Genomic DNA, 25206 nt, shown 5'->3' on the forward strand with positions numbered 1-25206 from the left:
ATTCATCTGTTGATGGACATCTAGGCTCTTTCCATAGTTTGGCTATTGTGGACATTGCTGCTATAAACATTGGGGTGCATGTGCCCCTTCGGATCACTGCATTTGTATCTTTGGGGTAAATACCCAGTAGTGCAATTGCTGGGTTGTACGGTAGCTCTATTTTCAATTTTTTGAGGAACCTCCATACTGTTTTCCAGAGTGGCTGCACCAGCTTGCATTCTCACCAACAGTGTAGGAGGGTTCCCCTTTCTCTGCACCCTCACCAACATCTGTTGTTTCCTGACTTGTTAATTTTAGCCATTCTGACTGGTGTGAGGTGGTATCTCATTGAGGTTTTGATTTGGATTTCCCTGATGCCAAGTGATGTTGAGCACTTTTTCATGTGTCTGTTGGCCATTTGGATGTCTTCTTTGCAGAAATGTCTGTTTATGTCTTCTGCCCATTTCTTGATTGGATTATTTGTTCTTTGGGTGTTGAGTTTGATAAGTTCTTTGTAGATTTTGGATACTAGCCCTTTATCTGACATGTCATTTGCAAATATCTTCTCCCATTCTGTCAGCTGTCTTTTGGTTTTGTTGACTGTTTCCTTTGCTGTGCAGCTTTTTATCTTGATGAAGTCCCAATAGTTCATTTTTGCCCTTGCTTCCCTTGCCTTTGGCAATGTTTCTAGGAGGAAATTGCTGCGGCTGAGGTCAAAGAGGTTGCTGCCTATGTTCTCCTCAAGGATTTTGATGGATTCCTGTCTCACATTTAGGTCTTTCATCCATTTTGAGTCAATTTTTGTGTGTGGTGTAAGGAAATGGTCCAGTTTCATTCTTCTGCATGTGGCTGTCCAATTTTCCCAACATCATTTGTTGAAGAGACTGTCTTTTTTCCATTGGACATTCTTTCCTGCTTTGTCGAAGATTAGTTGACCATAGAATTGAGGGTCCCTTTCTGGGCTCTCTATTCTGTTCCATTGATCTATGTGCCTGTTTTTGTGCCAGTACCATCCTGTATTGATGATGACAGCTTTGTAATAGAGCTTGAAGTCCGGAATTGTGATGCCACCAGCTTTGCTTTGCTTTCTCAACATTCCTCTGGCTATTCGGGGTCTTTTCTGGTTCCATATAAATTTTAGGATTAGTTGTTCCATTTCTTTGAAAAAAGTGGATGGTATTTTGATAGGGATTGCATTAAATGTGTAGATTGCTTTAGGTAGCATAGACATTTTCACAATATTTGTTTTTCCAATCCATGAGCATGGAACATTTTTCCATTTCTTTGTGTCTTCCTCAATTTATTTCATGAGTATTCTATAGTTTTCTGAGTACAGAATCTTTGCCCCTTTGTTAGATTTATTTCTAGGTATCGTATGATTTGGGTGCAATTGTAAATGGAATCAACTCCTTAATTTCTCTTTCTGTCTTCTTGTTGGTGTATAGAAATGCAACTGATTTCTGTGCATTGATTTTATATCCTTCCACTTTACTGAGTTCCTGTATGAGTTCTAGCAGTTTTGGGGTGGAGTATTTTGGGTTTTCTACATAGAGTATCATCATCTGCAAAGAGTGAGTTTGACTTCTTTGCTGATTCAGATGCCTTTTATTTCTTTTTGTTGTCTGACGGCTGAGGCTAGGACTTCTAGTACTATGTTGAATAGCAGTGGTGATAGTGGACATCCCTGCTGTGTTCCTGACCTTAGGGAGAAAGCTCTCAGTTTTTCCGCATTGAGAATGATATTCACTGTGGGTTTTTCATAGATGGCTTTTATGATATTGAGGTATGTACCCCCATCCTCACACTGTGAAGAGTTTTAATCAAGAAAAGATACAGTACTTTGTCAAATGCTTTTTCTGCATCTATTAAGAGGATTATATGGTTCTTGTTCTTTCTTTTATTAATATATTGTATTGATACAATTTGTGGGTGTTGATTTGTGGATGCTGAACCAACCTTGCAGCCCAGGGATAAATCCCACTTGGTCGTGGTGAATAATCCTTTTAATGTACTGTAGGATCCTATTTGCTAGTATTTTGGTGAGAATTTTTGCATCCATGTCCATCAGGGATATTGGTCTGTAGTTCTCCTTTTTGATGGGGTCTTTATCTGGTTTTGGGATCAAGGTAATGGTGGCCTCATAAAATGAGTTTGGAAGTTTTCCTTCCATTTCTATTTTTTGGAATAGTTTCAGAAGAATAGGTATTAATTCTTCTTTAAATGTTTGGTAGAATTCCCCTGGGAAGCCACCTGGCCCTGGGCTCTTGTTTGTTGGGAGATTTTTGACTACTGCTTCAATTTCCTTACTAGTTATGGGTCTGTTCAAGTTTTCTATTTCTTCTTGGTTCAGTTTTGGTAGTTTATACGTCTCTAGGAATGCATCCATTTCTTCCAAATTATCTAACTTGCTGGCATAGAGTTGCTCATAATATGTTCTTATAATTGTTTGTATTTCTTTGGTGTTGGTTGTGATCTCTTTCATTCATGATTTTATTTATTTGGGTCCTTTCTCTTTTCTTTTTGATAAGTCTGGCCAGGGGTTTATCAATCTTATTAATTCTTTCAAAGAACCAGCTCCTAGTTTCATTGATCTGTTCTACTGTTCTTTTGGTTTCTATTTCATTGATTTCTGCTCTGATCTTTATTATTTCTCTTCTCCTGCTGGGTTTAGGCTTTATCTGCTGTTCTTTCACCAGCTCCTTTAGGTGTAGAGATAGGTTGTGTATTGGAAACCTTTTTTGTTTCTTGAGAAAGGTTTGTATTGCTATATAGTTTCCTCTTAGGACCGCCTTTGCTGCATCCCAAAGACTTGGAACAGTTGTGTTTTCATTTTCACTTGTTTCCATGAATTTTTTTAATTCTTTTTAATTTCCTGGTTGACCCATTCTTTAGTAGGATGCTCTTTAGCCTCCATGTATTTGAGTTCTTTCCAACTTTCCTCTTGTAATTAAGTTCTAGTTTCAAAGCATTGTGGTCCAAAAATATGAAAGGAATGGTCCCAATCTTTTCATAGTGGTTGAGACCTGATTTGTGACCCAAGGTGTGATCTATTCTGGAGAATGTACCATGTGCACTAGAGAAGAATGTGTATTGTGTTGCTTTGGGATGGAATGTTCTGAATATATCTGTGAAGTCCATCTGGTCCAGTGTGTCATTTAAAGCCTTTATTTCCTTGTTGATCTTTTGCTTAGATGATCTGTCCATTTCAGTGAGGGGGGGGTGTTAAAGCCCCTACTATTATTGTATTATTGTCTATGTGTTTCTTTGATTTTGTTATTAATTGGCTTATATAATTAGCTGCTCCCATGTTAGGGGTATAGATATTTAAAATTGTTAGATCTTCTTGTTGGATAGATCCTTTAAGTATGATATAGTGTCCTTCCTTGTCTCTTATTATAGTCTTTGGTTTAAAATCGAATTTGTCTGACATAAGGATTGCCACCTCAGCTTTCTTTTGATGTCCATTAGCATGGTAAATGGTTTTCCACCCCCTCACTTTCAATCTGGGGGTGTCTTTGGGTCTAAAATGAGTCTCTTGCAGACAGCATATCAATGGGCCTTGTTTTTTTTTTAACCAATCTGATACCTTGTGTCTTTTGATTGAGGCATTTAGCCTATTTAGGGTAACTATTGAAAGATATGAATTTAGTGCCACTGTATTGCCTGTAAGGTGATTGTTACTGTATATTGCCTCTGTTCCTTTCTGGTCTATGTTACTTTTAGGCTCTTTCTTTGCTTAGAGGACCCCTTTCAATATTTGTTGCAGGGCTGGTTTGGTGTTTGCAAATTCTTTTAGTTTTTGTTTGTCCTGGAAGATTTTTATCTCTCCTTCTATTTTCAATGACAGCCTAGCTGGATATAGTATTCTTGGCTGCATATTTTTCTCGTTTAGTGCCCTGAGTATATCATGCCAGTCCTTTCTGGCCTGCTAGGTCTCTGTGGATAGGTCTGTGGCCAAACTAATGTTTCTACCATTGTAGGTTACAGACATCTTGTCCCAAGCTGCTTTCAGGATTTTCTCATTGTCTCTAAGACTTGTGAGTTTTACTATTAGATGTTAGAGTGTTGACCTATTTTTATTGATTTTGAGGGGGCTTCTCTATGCCTCCTGGGTTTTGATGCCTGTTTCCTTCCTCAAATTAAGGAAGTTCTCCACTGTAATTTGTTCCAATATACCTTCTGCCCCCCTCTCTCTTTCTTCTTCTTCTGGGATTCCAATTATTCTAATATTGTTTCATCTTATGGTATCACTTATCTCTTGAATTCTCCCCTCATGATCCAGTAGTTGTTTATCTCTCTTTTTCTCAGCTTCTTTATTCTCCATCATTTGGTCTTTTATATCACTAATTCTCTCTTCTGCCTCATTTATCCTAGCAGTTAGAGCCTCCATTTTTTATTGCACCTCATTAATAGCCTTTTTGATTTCGACTTGGTTAGATTTTAGTTCTTTTATTTTCCCAGAAAGGGATTCTGTAGTATCTTCTATGCTTTTTTCAAGCCCAGCTAGTATCTTTATAATTGTCATTCTGAACTCTAGTTCCAACATCTTACTAATGTCCATACTGTTTAGGTTCCTGGCAGTTGGTACTGCCTCTTTTTTTTTTTTTTTTGAGGTGTGTTTTTCCATTTTGTCATTTTGCCCAGAGAATAGATGAATGAGAGAACAAAATGCTAAAATGGTAACAACGACCCCAGAAAAATATACACTAAGCAAATCAGAAAAGACCCAAAACTAGGGTGGTGGAAAGAAAAGGGAAAAAAAAAAAAAAAGAATATGATCAGGCTGGTGAATAGAACAGAGCCACACACTAGATTTTGGGTGTATTTTGGTTTGTTAGAAGAAACTGCCTCCCAAAATTTTAAAGAAAGAAAAACTTATATATATACAAAAATGAGGGTAAATACGATGAAGGGATGGAATATAACTGTAAAGATGAAAATTAATAAAGATTTTAAAGAAGGAATTAATAAGATAAGAAGTTGGTTGAAATAAGAAAGAAGAAAAAAAAAAGAGAGAGAGAATGTGATTGGGCAGGAGACTAGAACAAAGCCAAACACTAGATTTAGGGTATAGTTTTGTCTGTTAGAAGAAACTGTATCCCAAAATTTTAAAGAAAGAAAAACTTATATATATCTACAAAAATAAGGTTAAATACAATGAAGGGATAGAATATGACTGTAAAAATGAAAATTAAAAAAGATTTTTAAAAAGGAATTGATAAGATATTGGTTGAAAAAGGAAAGAAGAAAAATTCAAAAAAAAAAAAAAGGAAAAGGAAAAAATAAAGAAGATTAAAAAGATTAACTTTGAAAGACTAAGGAATCATGGGGAAAAAGCCATGAATTCTATGTGCAGTATTCACCTAGTGATGGAGTTCTGCCATTCTCATTGATCGGTAAACTTGGTCTTGGCTGGCTGTTCTTGCTGATCTTCTGGGGGAGGGGCCTGTCGCAGTGATTCTCAAATGTCTTTGCCGGAGTCAGAATTGCCCCGCCCTTGCTGGGTCTGGGCTAAGTAATCCGCTCGGGTTTGCTCTCGGGAGCTTTTGTTCCCTGCAAGCTTTCCATGCAGCTTTGGAGGATGAGAGTGAAAATGGCGGCCTCCCAATCTCTGCCCCGGAGGAGCCGAGAACTCAGGGCCCCACTCTTCAGTGAGCCCCCAGAGAAAAGCAGTCAATCACTCCCGTCTCCCTGGTCTCCGGCCACACTCCATGCTCACCTGGCCTGTGACCAAGTGTTTCTATCTCTGGCACCCAACTTGGTGTGGAGCCTCCAAACCCAGCAGATCCCTGCAGTGTGCTCCCAAGCCGCTCCTCCTGGGGGAGGAAGGGGAGTCTCCCTGGATCTGCCATTTGTTGGGTCCCTGCTGGAAGAGCAGTGGCCTGACTGTGCCATGGATCACGGTTTATGGCAACCCCGAGCTGAGAGCCCACTCCTCGGCTCCGTCTCTACAGCTGGCTTCCCCGCTCCGATACCTCGGAGTTCTGCCACACTCAGGCACCCCTGGTCTTTCTGTGACCCTGAGGGTCCTGAGACCACACTGTCCCAGCGAGGGTTCCACCCCCCCCCTTAGCCACTGGAGCGACATCCCTCAGCGGAGCAGACTTCTAAAAGTTCCGATTTTGTGCTCCCTGGCTCTATCACTTGCCGATAGCGGCTGATGGAGGCCCCCTCCCCCTCCATCTATCCTCCTGAATATCACCTCGGATTCACTTCTCCGCACATCCTACCTTCCAGAAAGTGGTCACTTTTCTGTTCAGAGAGTTGCTGCTATTCTTTTCGATCTCCTGTTGAGTTCGTAGGTGTTCAGATTGGTTTGATCCTTATCTAGCCGAATTCATGGGACCAGATGAAATTTAGGTCTCCTACTCCTCTGCCATCTTGCTCCTCCCTCCTAGAGTTATTTTTTCTGTATGCTTTCTCTCCAGATAAATTTCAAGCTTCTTAAAAGTAAGTTCAAAGTTTATGTTACCTCTGATACCCCAACAAAATATTAAATCCCCACCTTCCACAAACAGTAGGGGGTTGAGAAGTAAAAACGATTGCAGCTTTGACCAGGATTATATGCCCCACCAACATCGGAGCAGAAAGTGGATCCTTCCATCCATCATTCATATAGCAGCAAACACCCTGGTACATTTTTGACTGGATGGATTGTTGGCTTCTAGAGGAAGAGATTTAAAAACTATGGGTTAATAAGTTTACACAAATTGGGTCCCTTGTGAAGTTTGCAGAGGTGTGGTGAAGTTTGGTATCTAATTATTCATCCCTGACAATTTTTCCTTCTTCTTATACTTTGTTGTAGCAATGGTCTATTTTGGATAGCTTTTCATCTGACTGCATGACCTGCTAATAAATTCAAGCATTCTCAACCCAATAAACTCAATTTTTAATGACAGTAGCCTATTTTGAATATACATGATTGGAATCCCACTCTTGGCGCATAATGAATCCCTCTTGTGGCCCGCCTTGGACTCTATTAAATCTTTGTGAGCCTCACCACAATGGTTTGGTTCAGTATCCCTCCACCATCGAATACATTAAAACCAAAACAAAACACTGTCATACATGGAAGAGTTCATATAATCGAGCCTGTGAAAGACAGTCAGCAATCTGTCCAAGTCACGTCCTAGACTTTTTGTTTTACAGACTTTCCCAGAATATTGGCTCAATGTTAATAGTGAAGCAGTACATCAAACTTAAAAAGGAAGGACTTGGTTAGTTTATGGGAGCCCAGAACCTAGAGAGCTGCCCACACCTCTGAGAAACACCAAGTTTGCTAAATCGGCTCTTGTCCACTGGGATCCTCTAGCTGATAAAATCAAGGGGCTCTAGAGGATGCATACTTAGCCCTTTGGGGTTATTACTAAATAGACCTATAAAGGTACTTTTTTGCTTTTTGCACAGACTGCAAATGCAAAGGCACCAAAAGCAGTCATTTGCAAACATATTCTTTTCCCCTCCAGGCCATGCATTATTTTTTCTAAGTGAGAATGAAAGACTTTGAAGTTCTAAGTAGAAAAGTTATTCTCATTTGCCTTGCCTTTTTTTTTTTCTTTCAGAATTATCATTTCTGGGGTGCCTGGGTGGTACAGTCAGTTAAGCCTCCAATTCTTGGTTTTGGCTCCAGTGGTGATCTCAAGGTCGTGAGATGGTGCCCCATGTCAGGCTCTACCCTCAGCATAGATTCTGCTTCAGTTTCTCTCTCTCTCTCCCTCTGTCTCTCCCTCTTGTGCTCTCTCTCTAAATTAATAAATAAATCTTTAAAAAAATTATTTCATATTCTTATAAAGTGTTATTAGGTATATTTTTGAAGCAAATGATACAGCTTTGGAACTAAAAAATTCTTAATTGGGGTGCCTGGGTGGCTCAGTCGTTAAGCGTCTGCCTTCAGCTCAGGTCATGATCCCAGGGTCCTGGGATTGAGCCCCGCATCGGGCTCCCTGCTCGGCAGGGAGCTCGCTTCTCCCTCTCCTACTCCCCCTGCTTGTGTTCCCTATCTCGCTGTATCTCTCTCTGTCAAATAAATAAATAAAATCTTTTAAAAAAAAATCTTAATAAAGGAAATTGCTGCTCAGAGAATTTTAAATAATTTGCTCAAAGTGCCACAGACAATGAGAGTTAGATGTGGGAGCAGGATCCTATTCTCCACTTCTAAATGCAGTGTTTATACCCTGCCAAGCAGCCCAGCTTCAAATAGCAGAGCAATGCCCACATGCTCTGGACTCTCAAACACCCCAAACCTGTAGAGCTGCCCTTGCCCTTCTTTCAAGCATTTCCTACCTTTATTCTGCCTCATGTTCTAGGCAATCAGATGGAATTCAAGCAGTTTCAGCACATTTCACCAGAACAGCTAAAAGCATGACTTCTTACACAACTGCTGTATAAAAACACAGATATCCTAAAGGCAAGAGAATATTAATAACGTGTCATGAATCCCCCTGACCTACATGAATAGTGCTCTCCAACACAGGCAGAAGTAAGAGGTGAGCAACACATGTAGGAAAAACCGTGCCATGTGATGGGGCAGAGGTGCCATGCGGGAGCTGAAGAGGGATCCTAATTTGGGGTCATAGAGAGAGTGCTGCAACAGATGTCCTGATCCTGATCTAAAGGATGAGTAAGGGTTGCCAGGGCAGGGAGTGGGGAGAAGTACCCCGTCACAATAACCAGAGTTGACTTTTACTCTACCACTAAGTAGTTATAAGCCCCTGTCCAAGTTATAAATCCCCTGAGTTTCAATGTTCTTATCTGAAAATGGACTTATCAGTAGTAACTACCCAAAAAGTTTGGTGAGGTTTAAACGAACACACAGGTGTAATTTCTTATGAAAGCATAAGTAGATATCCCATACATTTTAGCTATGATAATGTTGATGATGATGGAACGATGTGCTCAAGGACCCGGAGGTAAAAATTGCATAGCATTTCCTGAACATTCCAGGAAAAGCAGATCGTTCAGATTGGTGGATGGATGAATGTAATTTAACTGAAGTGGACTCTCTTCTCCTAGCTGTGGTGTCAGCAAGAAATTGCACATCACTCCAACTAACTAATACAGTGGAATACTCATTAAAGCTTGTTTTCTCTTCAAAGGCTTGATGGTGGGTTTATGGCAGACTTCATTAGAAAGCATGTATGAATTTAAGGAAGGCAGCCTTCATGGAGGAAAAAGATTTAAGTGTAAGAGAAAGGTAAAATGGAGCTATAGGAACAGTGGGATAGGCAGCCAGGGCCAGGTATAGAGAACTGGCCCCATACCTGGGAGTAGACCAATAGAAGGTCTATGGCTTGGAAGGTTCCAGGAACACTGGCCCACAGAACTTCCTTCAGCGGCACCATTTAAATGATCTGAAGTGGTAGGGTTCAGAAAACTAACTGCGGCTTTTGGCCCAGGGATGAAGCTTCCTGAATGGACTGTCCACCAAGTTGGTGAGAGTTCCAGTCTTGCCTCCTGTCTCTCAGGCTTGGGGGCCACCTCATGAGTGAGACCTTTGGTTCAGTAGGGCTTTGAGTCCTAGAATGCCCATGAAGGGGCTACTGGATGGAACTGATCATAATTACCTGTGGCACAGGTGTGTCCACTTATTAACAAGAAGTGATTCTGCTTCTAATACAGAGAAATAAGTCATTTACAAATGGAGGTGAAGTGGCTTTTCCCAGATGTCACAGCAAAGCTCAGGCAGACTTTGCCCTAGAAGGCAAACATTTTACCCACAAAGATCTCACAGCCATGGGGATTGTCCTTTGGCAAGAGAGAATGACCAAGCAAAATTACTTAAATAAATGTCTTCTCCTCTAAAGTTAGCAAGATTCTTAACTTCTGAAAAGGCTATCTGCTATAGACTGAATGTCATGTCTCCCCCAAATTCATACAATGAAACCCAATTCTCAGGGCAATGTGGTCTTAGGAAGTGGGGCCTTTGGGAGGTGATGAGGTCATGAGGGTGGAGCCCACACCAATGGGTTTAGTGCCCTTGTAGAAGAGACCCAGAGAGCTCCCTGGCCCTCTTTCCTCACGTGAGGATACAGTGGCTGGTGCCTTAATCGTGGACTTTCCAGCCTCCAGAACTGTGAGAAATAAACATTTCTTGTTTAAACCAACCAGTCTATGGTATTTTTGTTACAGTAGCCTGAACTGACTAAAACCCTGTGTTCGGGGCGCCTGGGTGGCTCAGTCAGGTAAACATCTGTCGTGGGCTGAGGTCATGATCCTGAAATCCTGGGATGGAGCCCCACGTAGGGCTCTCTGCTCAGTGGGGAGCCTGCTACTCTCTCTCCCTCTGCCTGCCGCTCCCCCTGCTTGTGCTCTCTCTCTGTGTCAAATGAATAAATAAAATCTAAAAAAAAAAAAAAAGGCAAAACAAAACACTGTGTTAGAAACACCAAAACCAACTGTGACTGGAGTATTGTGTCATTTCTGAATCTTTGCATGGAGGGCATCGAGCGGTGCAGGAATCTGGATGGCAGGCAAAGCTCTTCCATGGAGACTCACCTCCACTCACATTCCAGGCACGTGGAAATTCAGAAGCACGCTTCCCTCTTATGCTTCCTTCCACTGCTCCTTCTCCCTGCCACATCTCCCAGGAGGCTGTTGGGCTTCCCAATCCTGCTTTCTCTTAAAACAGACTCCTCTGCCTGCCTCCACAGGAGCCCCTTGTTCTCCTGGGCTGCAGGTATCTATTGAGCTATTTTCATTTTAATGAGCAGGATGTGTTCACAGGGCAAGTCAGTGCATTGTAAAAGCCTTTATTAATCACTCCATGGTGCCATCAAATGACAGGCATTTGGTTCCGAAAGCAAATACTGCAAACCAAGAACCTTAATATAGAGGTGGATATAAAATTATAATAGCCAAGTGGCAAGTCCTTGGTGCATTTAGAGGATCACAAAAGGATGAAAAGAGCTTCTGGTGCCTCTCTAATTGTTTTTAAATTTTTATTTATGGTCATATTAAGCAGTTCCCTGAGAGCTCGAGCCATTTAAATTATGGTGATTCTTTCTGAAGGCTTTTAACCGTAAGGAAATTGGGAATTAGTCCCTTTTCAGAAGAGAGACAGGTGCCTGATATTTCCTAGCAGATGACGGTCTTTCAAACTTGCCGAGTGGATGAGTTATCAACCGTTTGCAACCTTCAGCGTGCTTCAGAGTCCCCTGATGAACTGAATAAACTCCGATTGCGGAGCTCCACTTCCGGAGTGCAGATGCTGCTGGCCTGGGGAGCAGACTTTGAGAACTACTGGTCTAGAACAGCCTTTGAGCTAACTGTACCAGGCCGTCTGTCACTGTTGGGTATGGTTTAAAAGGGGATGGGTCTTCCAAGAAGCACCCCAGTCCCTCCAGTGACTTTATCTCAGCAAGAAGGGCACACTGCTATCCACACACTATGCTCTTCTAATTGCCTAAGGATTGGATGCTGCTTAAGGTGAAAACATGAGTGTCTGTTCCCAGTCATTACTGTGGAGTAACAGCTAATACATACATGGGGCTGGGCCAAGTCATTGCATGATGATGTGAATCTACTAACATTTGTCCAGAAAAATTAGAAAATAATTACGTTGAATTTTCCAGCAAATCCAGTGATGTTTTTGTCCAGTAAGTCCATACCTCAATATACAATTGAGCCTCGAGAAATACAGGTTTGAACTGCAGGGTCCACTCATACATGAATTTTTTTCGATAAAGACTGTACAGTACTATAAATGTATTTTTTTCATGATTTTCTTAAGATTTTCTTTTCTCTTACTTTATTATAAAAATGCAGTGTATAATATACATAACATATAAAATCTGGGTTATTTGACTATTTATATTATCCATAAGGCTTCTAGTCAACAGTTGGCTATTAGTGGTTAAGTTTTTGGGGAGTCAGAAATTATACCCGGGTTTTCAGATGTGCAGAGGTCGGCACCCCAAGCCTTGCTTTGTTCAAGGGTCAAGTGTATTCCATTTTAGAATAAGCAAAGAATAACCATATATAATTTCAGCAATGCAGTTGCAATAAAGGAGGTTTACTTTATGCCTAAACTCTGACATCTTTTGATTTCATTTCAACCTATTCTCTAACAATAGATTATGATTCTTTGCCAAAGAATTTTTATTATATGTGGCATTTCTATTATATCACACCTTAGGATGTTCTCTCAGGATAGCATCTTTTACATCTGTTAAATTCTCAGTCTTATGTTATTAATTTGATTCCCCATGTTGATTGTACTGAAATTCATTACTTTTTTAACCTTTTATTTTGAAATAATTTCAAACGTACAAAAAAGTTGCAGAATGGTACAAAGAACTCCCATACAACCTACACACAGATTAGCCAATTGTTCACATTTTATCACACCTCTTGTCTGTATTTACACACACATATATAATATACACGTAAATATACTATATGTGTAACCTATGTAAAATATGTACATAGATCTAACATCACATCAATTACTCTATATAATATACATATTTTTTCTGAACCATTTAAGAGTAAGTAGCAGACTTATCCCTCAAGATTTCAGTGTTTATTTCCTAAAAATAAAGACACTCTACTACAGGGGCACCTGGGTGGCTCAGTCGGTTAAGCCTTCAGCTCAAGTCATGATCTCAGGGTCCTGGGATTGAGCCCTCATTGGGCTCCCTGCTCAGCAGGGAGTCTCCTTCTCCCTCTCCCTCTGTCCCTCCCCCTGCTTGTGCGCTCTCTCTCTCTCAAATAAATAAATTAAATCTTGAGGGAAAAAAAGGCACTCTACTACATAAACACAGAACAACCACCAGCATCAGAAAATTGACATTGATACCACCATTAAATTTATAGACTCCATTCAAATTTTACTAATTGTTTCAGTAAAATCCTTTATAAATTGAGGATCCAATCTAAGATTACTTGTTGTGTTTAGTTGCCATGTCCTTCAACTTGGAATAATTCTTCAGTCTTTCCTTGCGTTTTATGTACTTGATATTTTTTAAGTGTATAGGACTGTTATTTTGTGTAGTAGTCTGCAACCTGAATTTGTTTGATTTTTCCTCATGATTAGATTCAAGGTATGCTTTATGACAGGAATACGAGAACAGTGATGCTATATTCTTCTTGAAGCATCATATGAGGAGGTCCATGATGTCATTTTGTCCCATTCTGGGTGTTGTTAAATTTTGCTACTTGGTTATGATTATGTCTGCCAGGTTTTTTGTACTACTTATTAATAAGTTATTAACAAGTATTTTGATAGGATAGATTTTGGCACTATAAATATCCTGATCCTCATCAAACTATCACCAGCTAGTTCTGGCATCCATCAATGATTTTTAGGTCTGAACAATGACAACTCAATTTCTTTAACTAAAATTCATGGGTTTTATGGAAAATAAGGGCTAGGAAATGACTATAAAGCAATGATCAGCCCTTGAGTATGCAGGCTAATTGGGAAAGTAAGAAATAGACACAGACAGGGAACATGAGCTATCTGATGAAGTGTCAGGCTGGTGATGAACTGAAGTTCCATAGCTGTTGAGAAGAGTATGACATGGAGGGGTAGTTTGGGTTTCAAGCTGGCTAGGCTGTAAGGAAGATGTAACCCTGGGAGGAGAAGAGATGTTGAGGCAAAAGCAAAGCACAGGAAGAAAGAAACTGATGCTGTAAGAGCAGAAGTTTTTATAGGGAATATGGGGGAGACAGGAATAAAAATTTTGAGTTGAGAACCTGTTTCACTGATTTTCAGGAACATATGGTCAAATCCATGAAATAATCAAATAGGAAACAGTACTGGAAAATTTTGAGTCCTACAGTAGTTTCCACCCTTTTAATAACCAAGAATCCATTTCATTATCTCTTCTGCAAATTCCTACAATATTATGGCTGACCATCATTTCTCATCTGCATGGAAAGTAATATTTTCAGTCAAAAGTGATTTTTTTCTAATCCTACAAAAGCAAAGCATTTTGATAGTTTAACTAATTTGAGCAGTTTTATTGTGGCACGAACTCTAATTTTATTGAGTTTTTTTGAAATATTAAGAATAGTTGGAGGATTCTCGTTGTTCATGGACTCTTAGAATTTGGAAATACTCATCTACTTTAATAATTTCATATTATAGATAAGGAAATAACAAGCCCAGAAAGGTTAAGTAACTTGCCCAAGGTCACACAGTCATTGATGGTCATCCCAGAACTAGCCCACAGTCTTGACATTAACCCAGAACCTGTTCCTTTGTCTTTCTTCTTAGTTGAGGATTTTATTATATTCTAATTTGTATTATTTTCACTTTTTTTTTTGCATTAATCATTTCCTCCAAAGATTTTAAACTCTTTGAAAAAAGGCAATGTAATTTAGTTTTTTGAATAATAATGATAGCAATATGTGAAAATTATTCCTAAACAACAGACTCAGTACTAAATGCTTTGTAGACATTGCTCATTTAAGCTGTCTAACAACTCTGTGGAACAGGTATTATCAGTCTCACTCTACAGGTACAGAATCTGAGCTTTGTGAAGGTTAAGAAATTTGCCTACAATCATGCAGCTAGTCAAGAGTAGAACATAGGTTTTGGTGTTTTTTTGGTTTTTTTTTGAGATTTTATTTATTTATTTGAGAGAGAGAGAGTGGGGTGGAGGCAGAGGGAGAAGCAGGCTCCACACTGAGCAGGGAGCCTGACTCAGGACTCAATCCCAGGACCCTGGGATCATGACCTCAGCCAAAGGCAGACGCTTAGCTGACTGAGCCACCCAGGAGCCCCAAGAGTAGAACATAGGTTTAACCCCAGGTCCAGTCTTCTCCAAAGCCTTTGTTCTGTCTACCAGCTAAGCGGCCTCTGAGGGTAGTCGTAATGCTTCATTCCCTAACTTAGCCAGAGGGCCAAGTCCAATGATTTTTTGAGGTCCCTTACGATGCCTAGCTTTCAGAAAGACATGAATGTCATAAAAGCATGGGTATTTGTTTTCTGAGATCAATAAGTTACTACAAAATATACTAAATTTATCAAAGTGAACACATGGAAGTCTCCTCTATTTTTACAAGACAGTTGGAAATATATTGAATCAGAGAATTTTCACATTTCCTAAGATGTTTGGCATTCATTTTATTGTTTATTTCTTCTTATCAATTTTGTCCTTTGCAGGCAATTTTTCCTACAGGCAATTTTCCAGCAAAAATATCCCTACTCCCTTGGAATGCTTCTGTTCATCTGTAAAGCCTAAAGGGTAATATTGGACATCTTTAATAAACATGTCACTTCTCTTGAGCTTTTGAATGGTCGCCATTCAGGAGCAAGGGGGCCAGAGGTGGGGCCTCAGGGACCACCAGCAGAGTAGAAAATATTGCAAACATTGGGCTGGGGAGAAAGGATGACACCAAAGCTGTGTGGGAAAGAGAGAGAGCTGTTTGAAAATGCAAGATTGCTTGGCAGGAAGAACACCAATTGAGAAATTAATGGTGCCCCCACATATTTAATTGAATGCAGGGAATTTAATCCTGAGACATCTTGAGTGGGAGCTCACTCTCCTGTTTCCTGTCGGATTTGGCAGTGCCCTGTTCTGTTATTGAGACTGGGCCCTGGGAAGGGAGGGGCTTCAGCTGATAGGGGGACACCTCTGCCTTCACTTTCCTGAGAGTTGCTTTAGCATGGTAGAGGCCAGACCCAGAGTTCCAAAAGCCTTTCCCACGTTCTTGATGCATCCTCCAAGGCAGGCTTTCCCCCTTATTCCTTTCTTTTCAGTTTTTTCTTTTGTTTTGTTTTTAACATTTGCTTTAGATATGCTACACTGTGTAGTGGTTTTAACCCTAGTCATGCATTAAAATCACTCTTCTGTATTGTTGGACTTTTTTAACCACATGAATTTATTGTTTCAAAAAAATAAAGTGACTCCAGGGCACAGAAATCTTAATTTAATTGGTCTGGAATGGGGCCTGGGCACCAGTACTTACAAGCTCCCCAGTCGGTCCCAAAGTACAGCCCTAATGTGATTCTCAGCCTGGGACCCCCAGAGGTCCTCACGAACTACTTTGACTATTTCAAAGAGCCCCGGGACAGTCATCTATTTTACCCGTGATAAACTTAACACCGAGTCTTCTCTTGGCTGGAACTAAATCAACACCTGTGGTAACAGCCTGTCACTTTCCAAAGACAAACTCTGAGAAGCAGAGTTTCTAAAAGAAAACAGAAGTGGAAAATTAATTATTAGTTTATAAATAGTTTCTACATAGATAAAATCTTTCAAAACCGAGTGGATCATGGACGAAAGTAAATAAAAGGGTACTTTGACATGATAAAATTGGGAAGCAATCTGATAAGGTTATCTTTTAAGCTGGTATTAAAGTTAGCCTTCAAACATACAAGAACAAATAAATGAAAGGCATACCAGAAAGGCCCTGGTGGCAGGCCAAGCCAGCTATGGGATTTTATATTTGTCGTGGAGAACGTGCTCTCTGATATGCAAAGGGGGAAGTTGGTGATCTTTGTCTCTGAATGCACCTGCATTCTCTTGCTATAGGCAGTAAGTAGCACAGCATCTCCCAATCACCCCATCTCGCATCTATCAATCCCATTAGGACCAGACCCTTCAAGACCTGTCTGAGAAAAATCACAGAGGGAAGTACTAGAGATTATTTCTATTGTCTGCCAAGTTGGTCTCTTGCTATCATCCGGAAATGTTTAACATAAGTGAATCTTTAATTAACTTCAAAAAGTGCCTGTGCTTGGTTTCAGGTATGTAAACATGGCAGGACAAAAGTCACTAATGTTTGGCAAGGGGAGTTCTGAAAACATCAATTAGAAAGAGTTGGTATGAACACCCGATGAACACCCACCTTGACAGTAGGAATGAAATTAGTGCTAAATATGAGGATCCTTCTTACTACACCAAATATTTGTTCATGATTATACCCTGGGGAAGTGAAATGAAGCACATTTGGGGGATTGTATTTTATTTATTCATACATTTAATAAATATTTAAAGAGAATGTACCATGCGCTAGATACTGCTCCCAGCACTAGAAATAGAGAAATGAGCAAAATAAACAAAATCTACTATCCCCATGAAGCTTAGGTCCTGGAAGGGACTGTAGATGTTGGAAGTCAAGAAGAGTGCACACAAAACAGCTATTCCTTAAAACTCTGTATTAAAACATTTGTAGTTCAGGCTTCTAAATAAACATGTGCCTCCTTTGGATACAGAAAACCAAGCTATTCCTTCTAACCCTTCACAAGAATATTTTTAACTCACAGCTTCACATTGTCTGAATTGATTAAATCAAAATCTAACTAAGAGCAAAACATAATTGTATGTTCTTACGTTCTCCACCCCAACAGTTTACAACTTAGCGTTTACTAGCCCGGGAGCTGGGGTCATTCAAGTAGAGCTTGCTTCTTTAGAGATGATAAGCGAGACAATGCACTGTGTTTATGGACTTAGAGGTGAGAAGAGAAAGAAAAGCACTCAGGAAATCTGAAAAGGAGTTTGGAGACCAGTAAAGAAATTCAGGGGACATTGACATTCAAATCAGATACTGCCATGTAATAAATATTTGCTGAATATTTCGTTTGCCAGCTAGATTCCGTAGATAGGGTGACATTGTGTCTCTTAAGACGTTAGTACTTTGTATGTACAATTGTACTGTATAGGATACATTTCAGCTCTCGTTTCCAGTTGGTAATCCCTTGAAAAAAAATCGTATAATGTGTCTGTGGCTGAGTGTAAAATTATCTTGGGGAGAGCTTCTGTGAGAGTATTGAGGCAAATGCTAATTGTACCACCTTCTTGGCTTGAGTGTTTTTCAAGGAACAGTTATAAAGCGTTTAAGGCAGAGAAAGTGATTGAGAGTCAGAAAGTATTCTAGCAGCTGAAACCCTACTCTTGAGATAAGAGCTACCTTGCCTAAAATACAGTGAATGGCAGCCTTGGGACAAAGAATCAATGTGAAGAGGTGCAGCCACATGTCTTCTGAAAGCCCTACAGCATTGCCACATTGTTCTGAATATTTATAAAAAGTAGTTTTCCAGGAGTATGGACTTGTCAAGGAAAGCTAAATGTTCATTGCATAATGGGGGGTTTCATGAAGAATTATTAAGGAATTTGTTTATTGAATTAATTAATTGTCTTTTGCTGTGTGCTTAGCTGATTGCACAGTGCCTCTGGCTTGTCATAGGAGCTAAGCCAATATCTGTTGGTTAAGTGATTACTGTATGAATTAAGTGACTAGAAAGGTAGACAAAAAGAATGTGTTCATCATTGCCTACTGCATAGATTCATCAAATCATAATGTTGTACACCTGAAACTAATTTAATGTTGTATGTCAACTATACTTCAATTATTTAAAAAAAATGTGTTCACTACAATGTTATTTATAATAACAATTAAAACATTAAGAAAAATCTATATCTCCAAAATCAGGAGACTGTTTAAATAAACTAATTAAATTAATAATAGTACAATCATATGACAATGTATCATGTAGTCATTAAAAAGAGTCTTACAAATATTATTTTTCATGGCATGAGAAAATTCACATAAAGTCATGTTAAGTTAAAAATAGGATATATATGCATACACAGAGAGGAATATTTGGGAGTAAATGCAATTGTTAACAGTGGTTGTATTCAGATAGCAAGATTAGATTATTTTTCCCTTTATGTTTTTCTTTTCAAATTTACTACAAGAATTATGGATGCTTTTTAATCAGAAAGAAAATCAGTAGTAATTTGGCATGAGTTATATGGATTGAAAGATGATCTTTGCAAAATTTTTATAGCAGGGAAAACAAAGCTAAGTTGGTCAAAGTCATTTTTCATGCAGGGCTCAGAAAGAGCACATAAACTTCATTGGGAAAACACCTCAGTATTGAGATTAAACTAAGTTACACCATAAGGAAAGCCTTTATGGTGAGGGACAGTCATGTGAACAGATAACATCATTACTTGCGAGGACTGAGACAAAGCCATGTAGTAGGGACCTGGGGCAGAAAGGAAAGACCCTGCAGTGGATGCCATTGCTGCCCTGTCCAGATTCCCTTCTTCAACCTGTTGTATCCAACTTACAGCTGCTGTGAGTTTTGGCTGCTGGAGTCTCACAGCTGCCTTCTTCCATGGAGAATATTGCAACTTCCTCTCCTAGGTGAGGGGGGCACCAGCATTGTTTAGAAGTTCAGTAGCGGCTGTCCCATGTAGATTAGGATTAACGATAGGAGATTCTGCTATCCAACGGTGCTCTCTGATAACAATGGGGATGATAGGATTTCAGAATAACAGAGGCCAGATGGCCAGAAGCTAGGTGGGCAAGATCATCAAAGTGCACAGCAGATGGATTAGCAGGCTCTGCTCAGAGATTTCTGGAGCTACCTAGTGGAAGATGGTGTTTCCAGAATGAGATCGATGGGCAAGGAATAAGGGTCTTGCTTAATGTGTATCATCAATCAAAATAGATCATGAATAGATGAGCAGAAGACTAAGGTCTACCACCTCAGTAGAAAATCATCATCTCTTAGTCAGTTTACAGACTTGAGCTAATTCTTAGACCCATAACGTACTGCTTGAAGTAATGGCAAGTTCCTATGAGGAAGGATCTTGAAACACCATGGAAAGTGTATATAGCAGTGTTTCCCCCAGTCTTTCTACAAAAGGGCCAATGGCCATTTACTCAAATAAACATACACTGGGGAAAGTGGGTTGTTGAATCAGGGATCTGAGTTGATTATGATACCGAAAAACCAAGAGTACCATCATGGATCCTCCTGTTAGAGAAGGGCCATATGTGAGTCCAGAGTTCTAGGCTAGGTCCATCTCAAATTGGGTCCACAGGGTTCATGAACCCACCTGGCAGCTATTTCCTGACTCACTAAAATTATAATCAAGAGGGGAGGGGGGTGGGAGGATGGGTTAGCCTGGTGATGGGTATTAAAGAGGGCACGTTCTGCATGGAGCACTGGGTGTTATATGCAAACAATGAATCATGGAACACTACATCAAAAACTAATGATGCAATGTATGGTGATTAACATAACATAAAAAAAAGAAAATTATGATCAGCATAGGTGTACTTAACACAATGACTAGTGGAAAAAGTTGTTACAGTAGGAAAAACCAAGTGAATAGCCCCCTTAAATGTTTAAGGTAATGTATCAAAAACACTATCACATCCCAGATGGAAAGGCAGAGATTGGTACCACCCTCAAAGACTTAAAAGGTGAATGGATCATGGTCTTCATCAGCTCCATTTAATTTACCGGTCATGAAATAACTACAGATAGAATGACTCAACCAGTTAATGTCAGTCAGCCGCTAAATACCACCTCTAAACATCATAACCAGATCTTAGAAAACCTCTTCCAAGATGGAGGGAATTTCATGTGAGAAACAACTGGATACAGGTGTTACAGGGGATAGAGTATCATACATGCTGTTGGTGCCCTGCCAAGATCCCTTTTTTCCAGGCCAGTGCACTTATCCCACAGCTAGTGTGAGTTGGTCAGCTAATGGCTCATACCTGCTCTTTTACCTGGAAAAGTGCCCTTGAGCAAATGGGAATTACCTGTCCAGAGAGGTATTTTTCAGTTAACTGAGATCTATTTCGTGGAGTCATCTCTTAGCCTGAAAAAAAAAAAAAAAAGAAAAGAAAAATGGTCATTTCTGTCTGTGAAATATAAACTAACTCATTTCTCTATTTATTTCACAATAACTTCCTAAACACTGATTAGAGCCAAGCATTGTGTTACCTGTTAGAGAATATCAAGAGGGAAATCGACTCTCCCCTGCTTTTTCAGAACTTACGCTTTAGGGTCATATCTGAGTCTCCCTCAGTTTGTCTGGAAAGGTGACAGCAGAGTATGCTCTGGACACAGAAGGGAGAAAACCAGTGGCTTTCTGAAGGGAGGGTGATAGGAATAGTTTTCCCTAGTACAGGCAAAAGTGGGTGCACCATCTGTAGAGAATTTTAAGCAGTGATAAAGACCAACTAAACGTCAGTATGCACTTTATTATTATCATGAGCTGGCAATCCTAAACAATGGTAGTATTAATGCTCACTCCCTACCCCCCCACCCCATATACCACTGAAAAGAATCCTAATATTCCTTTTTGGAAATCTCTAGACAATTAGGCTTAGCCTTTCCCCAAGGTGAGGGGTCCCAACAAGCCTCCATTATCACTTTAGGAGTGGTTGGAAGAACTTTAGAGCAATCTGTCCCAAAATAACCTTAAGAGTCCCCACCCTTGAGTGCCCCCAGGAAAGCTTGGGCAGTTCGTTATGATTAGACTCTTGCTTTTGTGTGGGGCTGGGGCAGGAAGTGAGGAGGGTTGAGCCAGCACACCATAAATTTGCCTCATCATAAGCTTGTATATTTTATCTAGAGTGAGGATGCTTTGGGAAAGGTAGAAGGGGATGAATGAAAAGAGGGGACAGAATCAAACCCCTTCTGCAAGTCAGAGGAGTTTGGCTTCTGTGGGCTCTGAGAGAAGAGTTGATCTCTTAACCTGTGTTGGCAAAGATTTAAAGTCACTTATTCTGGCAGGGAAAGTCAAAAGATCAACTGTTCATTCCTAGGGATTTGGAGGTAGTAACTTGCTTAGATTTTGTTAGTAAAAAGAGATAATTAAGGTTCTAAATAACTATAGACTTCTTCCTATTCAGTGAGCTTACAAAACAAGGTTATAAGTCTTAAAACTTTTACAACTTAGCTGAGTTGATCCACAATAGTCATCAGAATGGAATAAAAAATGATAAAATGACCAAATGCATTGCTTTTCAAACTTGAATTTCATTATGCTCTGATTTGGTATAGTATTGTACTTGATGAGAGAGACTGAAAAAATATAGATTATATTTTATGCGTTGGATAAATTTTTCATACATGAAACTTTCCTTCAGGAGCCTTGGAATAAGAGCAAAGGGAAATCAAAAGGTTATTTGGTGAAACTTAGTAATGACCTGCATGGTCTAATACTAAAGCCAGTAGCCACATGCAGCTATTTAAATTTATAAAAATCAAACTAAACGAAAAATTCAGTTCATCCGTTGATCTAGCCACATTTAAAAAAATATTTTTGTTTTCAAATAATTTAAGGCTCACACAGAAGTTGCAGAAATAATACAGAGTTCCCATGGACTCTACTCCCAGTTACCCCCAATAATATCTTATATAACCACAGCATAGTTATCAAAGCCAACCAATTGATGGTGGTACCATACTATTATCTAACTATCTAATTACTATAATAATTATATGGTTTGGATTTTTGCCAGTTTTAATATGCACATTTTGGGGGGTGTATAGTTCTATGACATTTTATCATGTATATAGATTTGTGTAACCATGATCATCATCAAGATTATCATCAACTGTTTCATCACCTCTTACAATCACACTGTCCCTCCAACCCGACTCCTGACAAACATGATCTGTCATTCATCAATATAATTTTGTCATTTTGAGACTGTAACATTAATATAATTGGTTTTTCATTATGCATCATAATGCCTTGGAAATCCATCAGGTTATGGCATATATCAACAGTTTGTTTCAGTATTGTTCCATTGTATGGATGTCTTAGTCCATTTGGGCTGCAGTAACAAAATGCCATAGACTGCATGGTTTATTAAAAAACAGAAATATATTTGTTATCATTGTGGAGGCTGGGAATTCTAAGATCAATCTGTGTACAGATTGGGTGTCTGGCAAGAGCCCATTTTCTGCTTCAGACAACCATCTTTTTGCCGTGTCCTCACATGCTAGAAGGGGGTAACAGAGTTCTATGGGTTCTCTTTTATAAGGGCATTAATCCTATTCATGAAAACTCCCCCCTCATGACCTAATCACCTCCGAAAGGTTCCACCTCCAAATACTATCACAATAGGCATTAAGATTTAACATATGAATTTGAAAAGTGGGGGTCCACATTCAGTCTATAGCAATGGATATACTATAATTTGTTTATCCATCCACGTGTTGGAAGGCATTTATGTTGTTATCAGTTTTTGATTTACAAATAAAGCTGCTACAAACATTCTTGTTCAGGTTTTGTGCTGATTTTTTTTGGCTGGTGGTTTATCAATTACTAAGAGAAGCCCTGGCTATAATTGTGGGATGTCTATTTCTCCGTCCAGTTTTGCAATTTTTGCTTCATATTTTTGCAGGTTCGCTGCTTAGTACATACATATTTAGGAGTGTTATATGTTCTTACGTAACTGATCTTTTTTACAATTTTATAATGCCACTTTTTGTCCTTGTTAATTCTCTTTGCTCTGAAGTCTACTTTGGCTATTAATATAGACACTCCAGCTTTCTTTGATTAATGTTCACACAATATACCTTTTTGCATTCTTATACTTTAGGTTACCTATATCATACCTATATTTGAACTGAGCTTCTTGTAGACAGCACATAGTTGGATTATATTTTCTAATCCATTTTGCCAGTCTCTGTCTTTTAATTGGTGTGTTTGAGCCATTTACATTTATTTATTTATTTATTTATTTATTTATTTATTTATTTATTTTATTGTTAAGAGTTCAGTTTTTTATTAAATAGGTTACAGAGGAGGTTTAGTCAGAAAGACCAAAGCCCATGTCATCGTCAGACTCCTCTGATTCTTCTTTCTTTGCTTTCACTTTCTTCTCCACAGCTGGGGCATCGGTAGTGGAGGGAGCAGGACCTCTTGATGGGGCAGCACCGGCTCCTGGGGCAGAACCACCAGCCCCGACATTGCATATGGGCCCCCCTGATGTTGACATTGGCCAGGGTCTTTGCAAACAAGCCGGGTCAGAAAGGTTCAACCTTTACACCCACTGCTTTAAAGGGAGCATTGATCCTATCCTCCATGACCAGCACATCATCGTCATGCAGGATGAGGGCTGAGTCCATGCAGACGTGCTCCCAGGCCGAGGCCATGGTGCGGCCGAGTGGCTGGATGAAGTGAAGCTTCCTCGGTGTGATCGAGGACTTCAGTGGCAGCTGAGGAAAGGGGGCTAAGCCATTTACTTTTAAAGTCATTAGTGATATGATAGAATTTAGGTCAGCTCCTTTATTGTTTTCTGTTTGTTCCCACTGCTTTTTGTTTCAGTTTTCCCTTTCATGCATTGCTTGTTGGAGTATTTTTATGACAGTTACTTAAAAACCTTGTCATTTCATTCCAACCTCTGTGTGATCTTGGCAGGGCATATGTTATTGACTTTCCTCATTTGAGCTATGGCTTTTCTGGTTCTTGGTATAATGAATGATTTTGGATTGATTCCTGAACATTTTGAGTATTATGTTAAAAGACTGAGGTTTCTTTTTAAATCATATATTTTAGCAGGCAATCAACCCTGAACATGTCTGGACTCAGTTTTGTGGACTGTGGTTTGAATGTTAATTTAGTTTCAAAACCTTTGCAGTGTTATTTTGGTCTCCCTCACCTGTGTGCTTCTCTGAGTCCAATCTGTAAATGTGGTATTGCACACCATATTTCAGTTCTATAAGTGTTTGCTGTGTTCATTTTGGCAGGTTTCATGCACATAAGCCATTTTTCGGGGGTGGGGGTGGGGTGGGGGAAGAACAAGCAATCCAGAACTTTAATCATAGAATTAAAAGAGTCTTTTTTTTCTACCTTGTTTCTCTTCATAATTCTTCCCCCAAGTCTCTAGTGTGTTGTCATTGCTTAGTGCCACCAAGCCACATTTTAAGCCCTCAGTAGCCACATATGGCTAGCAAGTTCTGTATTGGACAGGGCAGATAGAGAAAATTTCCATCATCTCCGAAAATTCTATTGTATAGGGCTGGTATACATGAATACCTTTCTCTTCATGAGCTTAAATCATTCCTGCTTCTCTTAAAGATGATAACTTATAAAAACAAAAGTCAAAAATAGGGAGAGTGATAGACATTGGGGAGGGTATGTGCTATGGTGAGCACTGTGAATTGTGTAAGACTGATGAATCACAGACCTGTACCTCGGAAACAAATAACACATTATATGTTTAAAAAAAAGAAGAAGAAGATAGCAGGAAGGGAAAAATGAAGGGGAGGAAATCGGAGAGGGAGATGAATCATGAGAGACTATGGACTCTGAGAAACAAACTGAGGGTTCTGGAGGGGGGGCGGTTAGCCTGGTGATGGGTATTAAAGAAGGCACGTACTGAATGAAGCACTGGGTGTTATGCACAAATAATGAATCATGGAACACTACATCAAAAACTAATGATGTAATGTATGGTCATTAACATAACATAATAAAAAAAAAATACCAAAAGGAAAAAAAAAATAGGGAG

The 25206-nt window shown here is 39.5% G+C and overlaps 1 pseudogene; it reads right to left on the minus strand.

Annotated features, from left to right (window-relative positions):
- Positions 1–23502: 23502 nt before the first annotated feature.
- Positions 23503–23848, minus strand: LOC118000693 (annotated as a pseudogene).
- Positions 23849–25206: the final 1358 nt, after the last annotated feature.

This window comes from Mirounga leonina, unplaced genomic scaffold (genome assembly GCF_011800145.1).
Source record: "Mirounga leonina isolate KUSES-001 unplaced genomic scaffold, KU_Mleo_1.0 Mir_53, whole genome shotgun sequence".
Lineage (NCBI taxonomy): Eukaryota > Metazoa > Chordata > Mammalia > Carnivora > Phocidae > Mirounga > Mirounga leonina.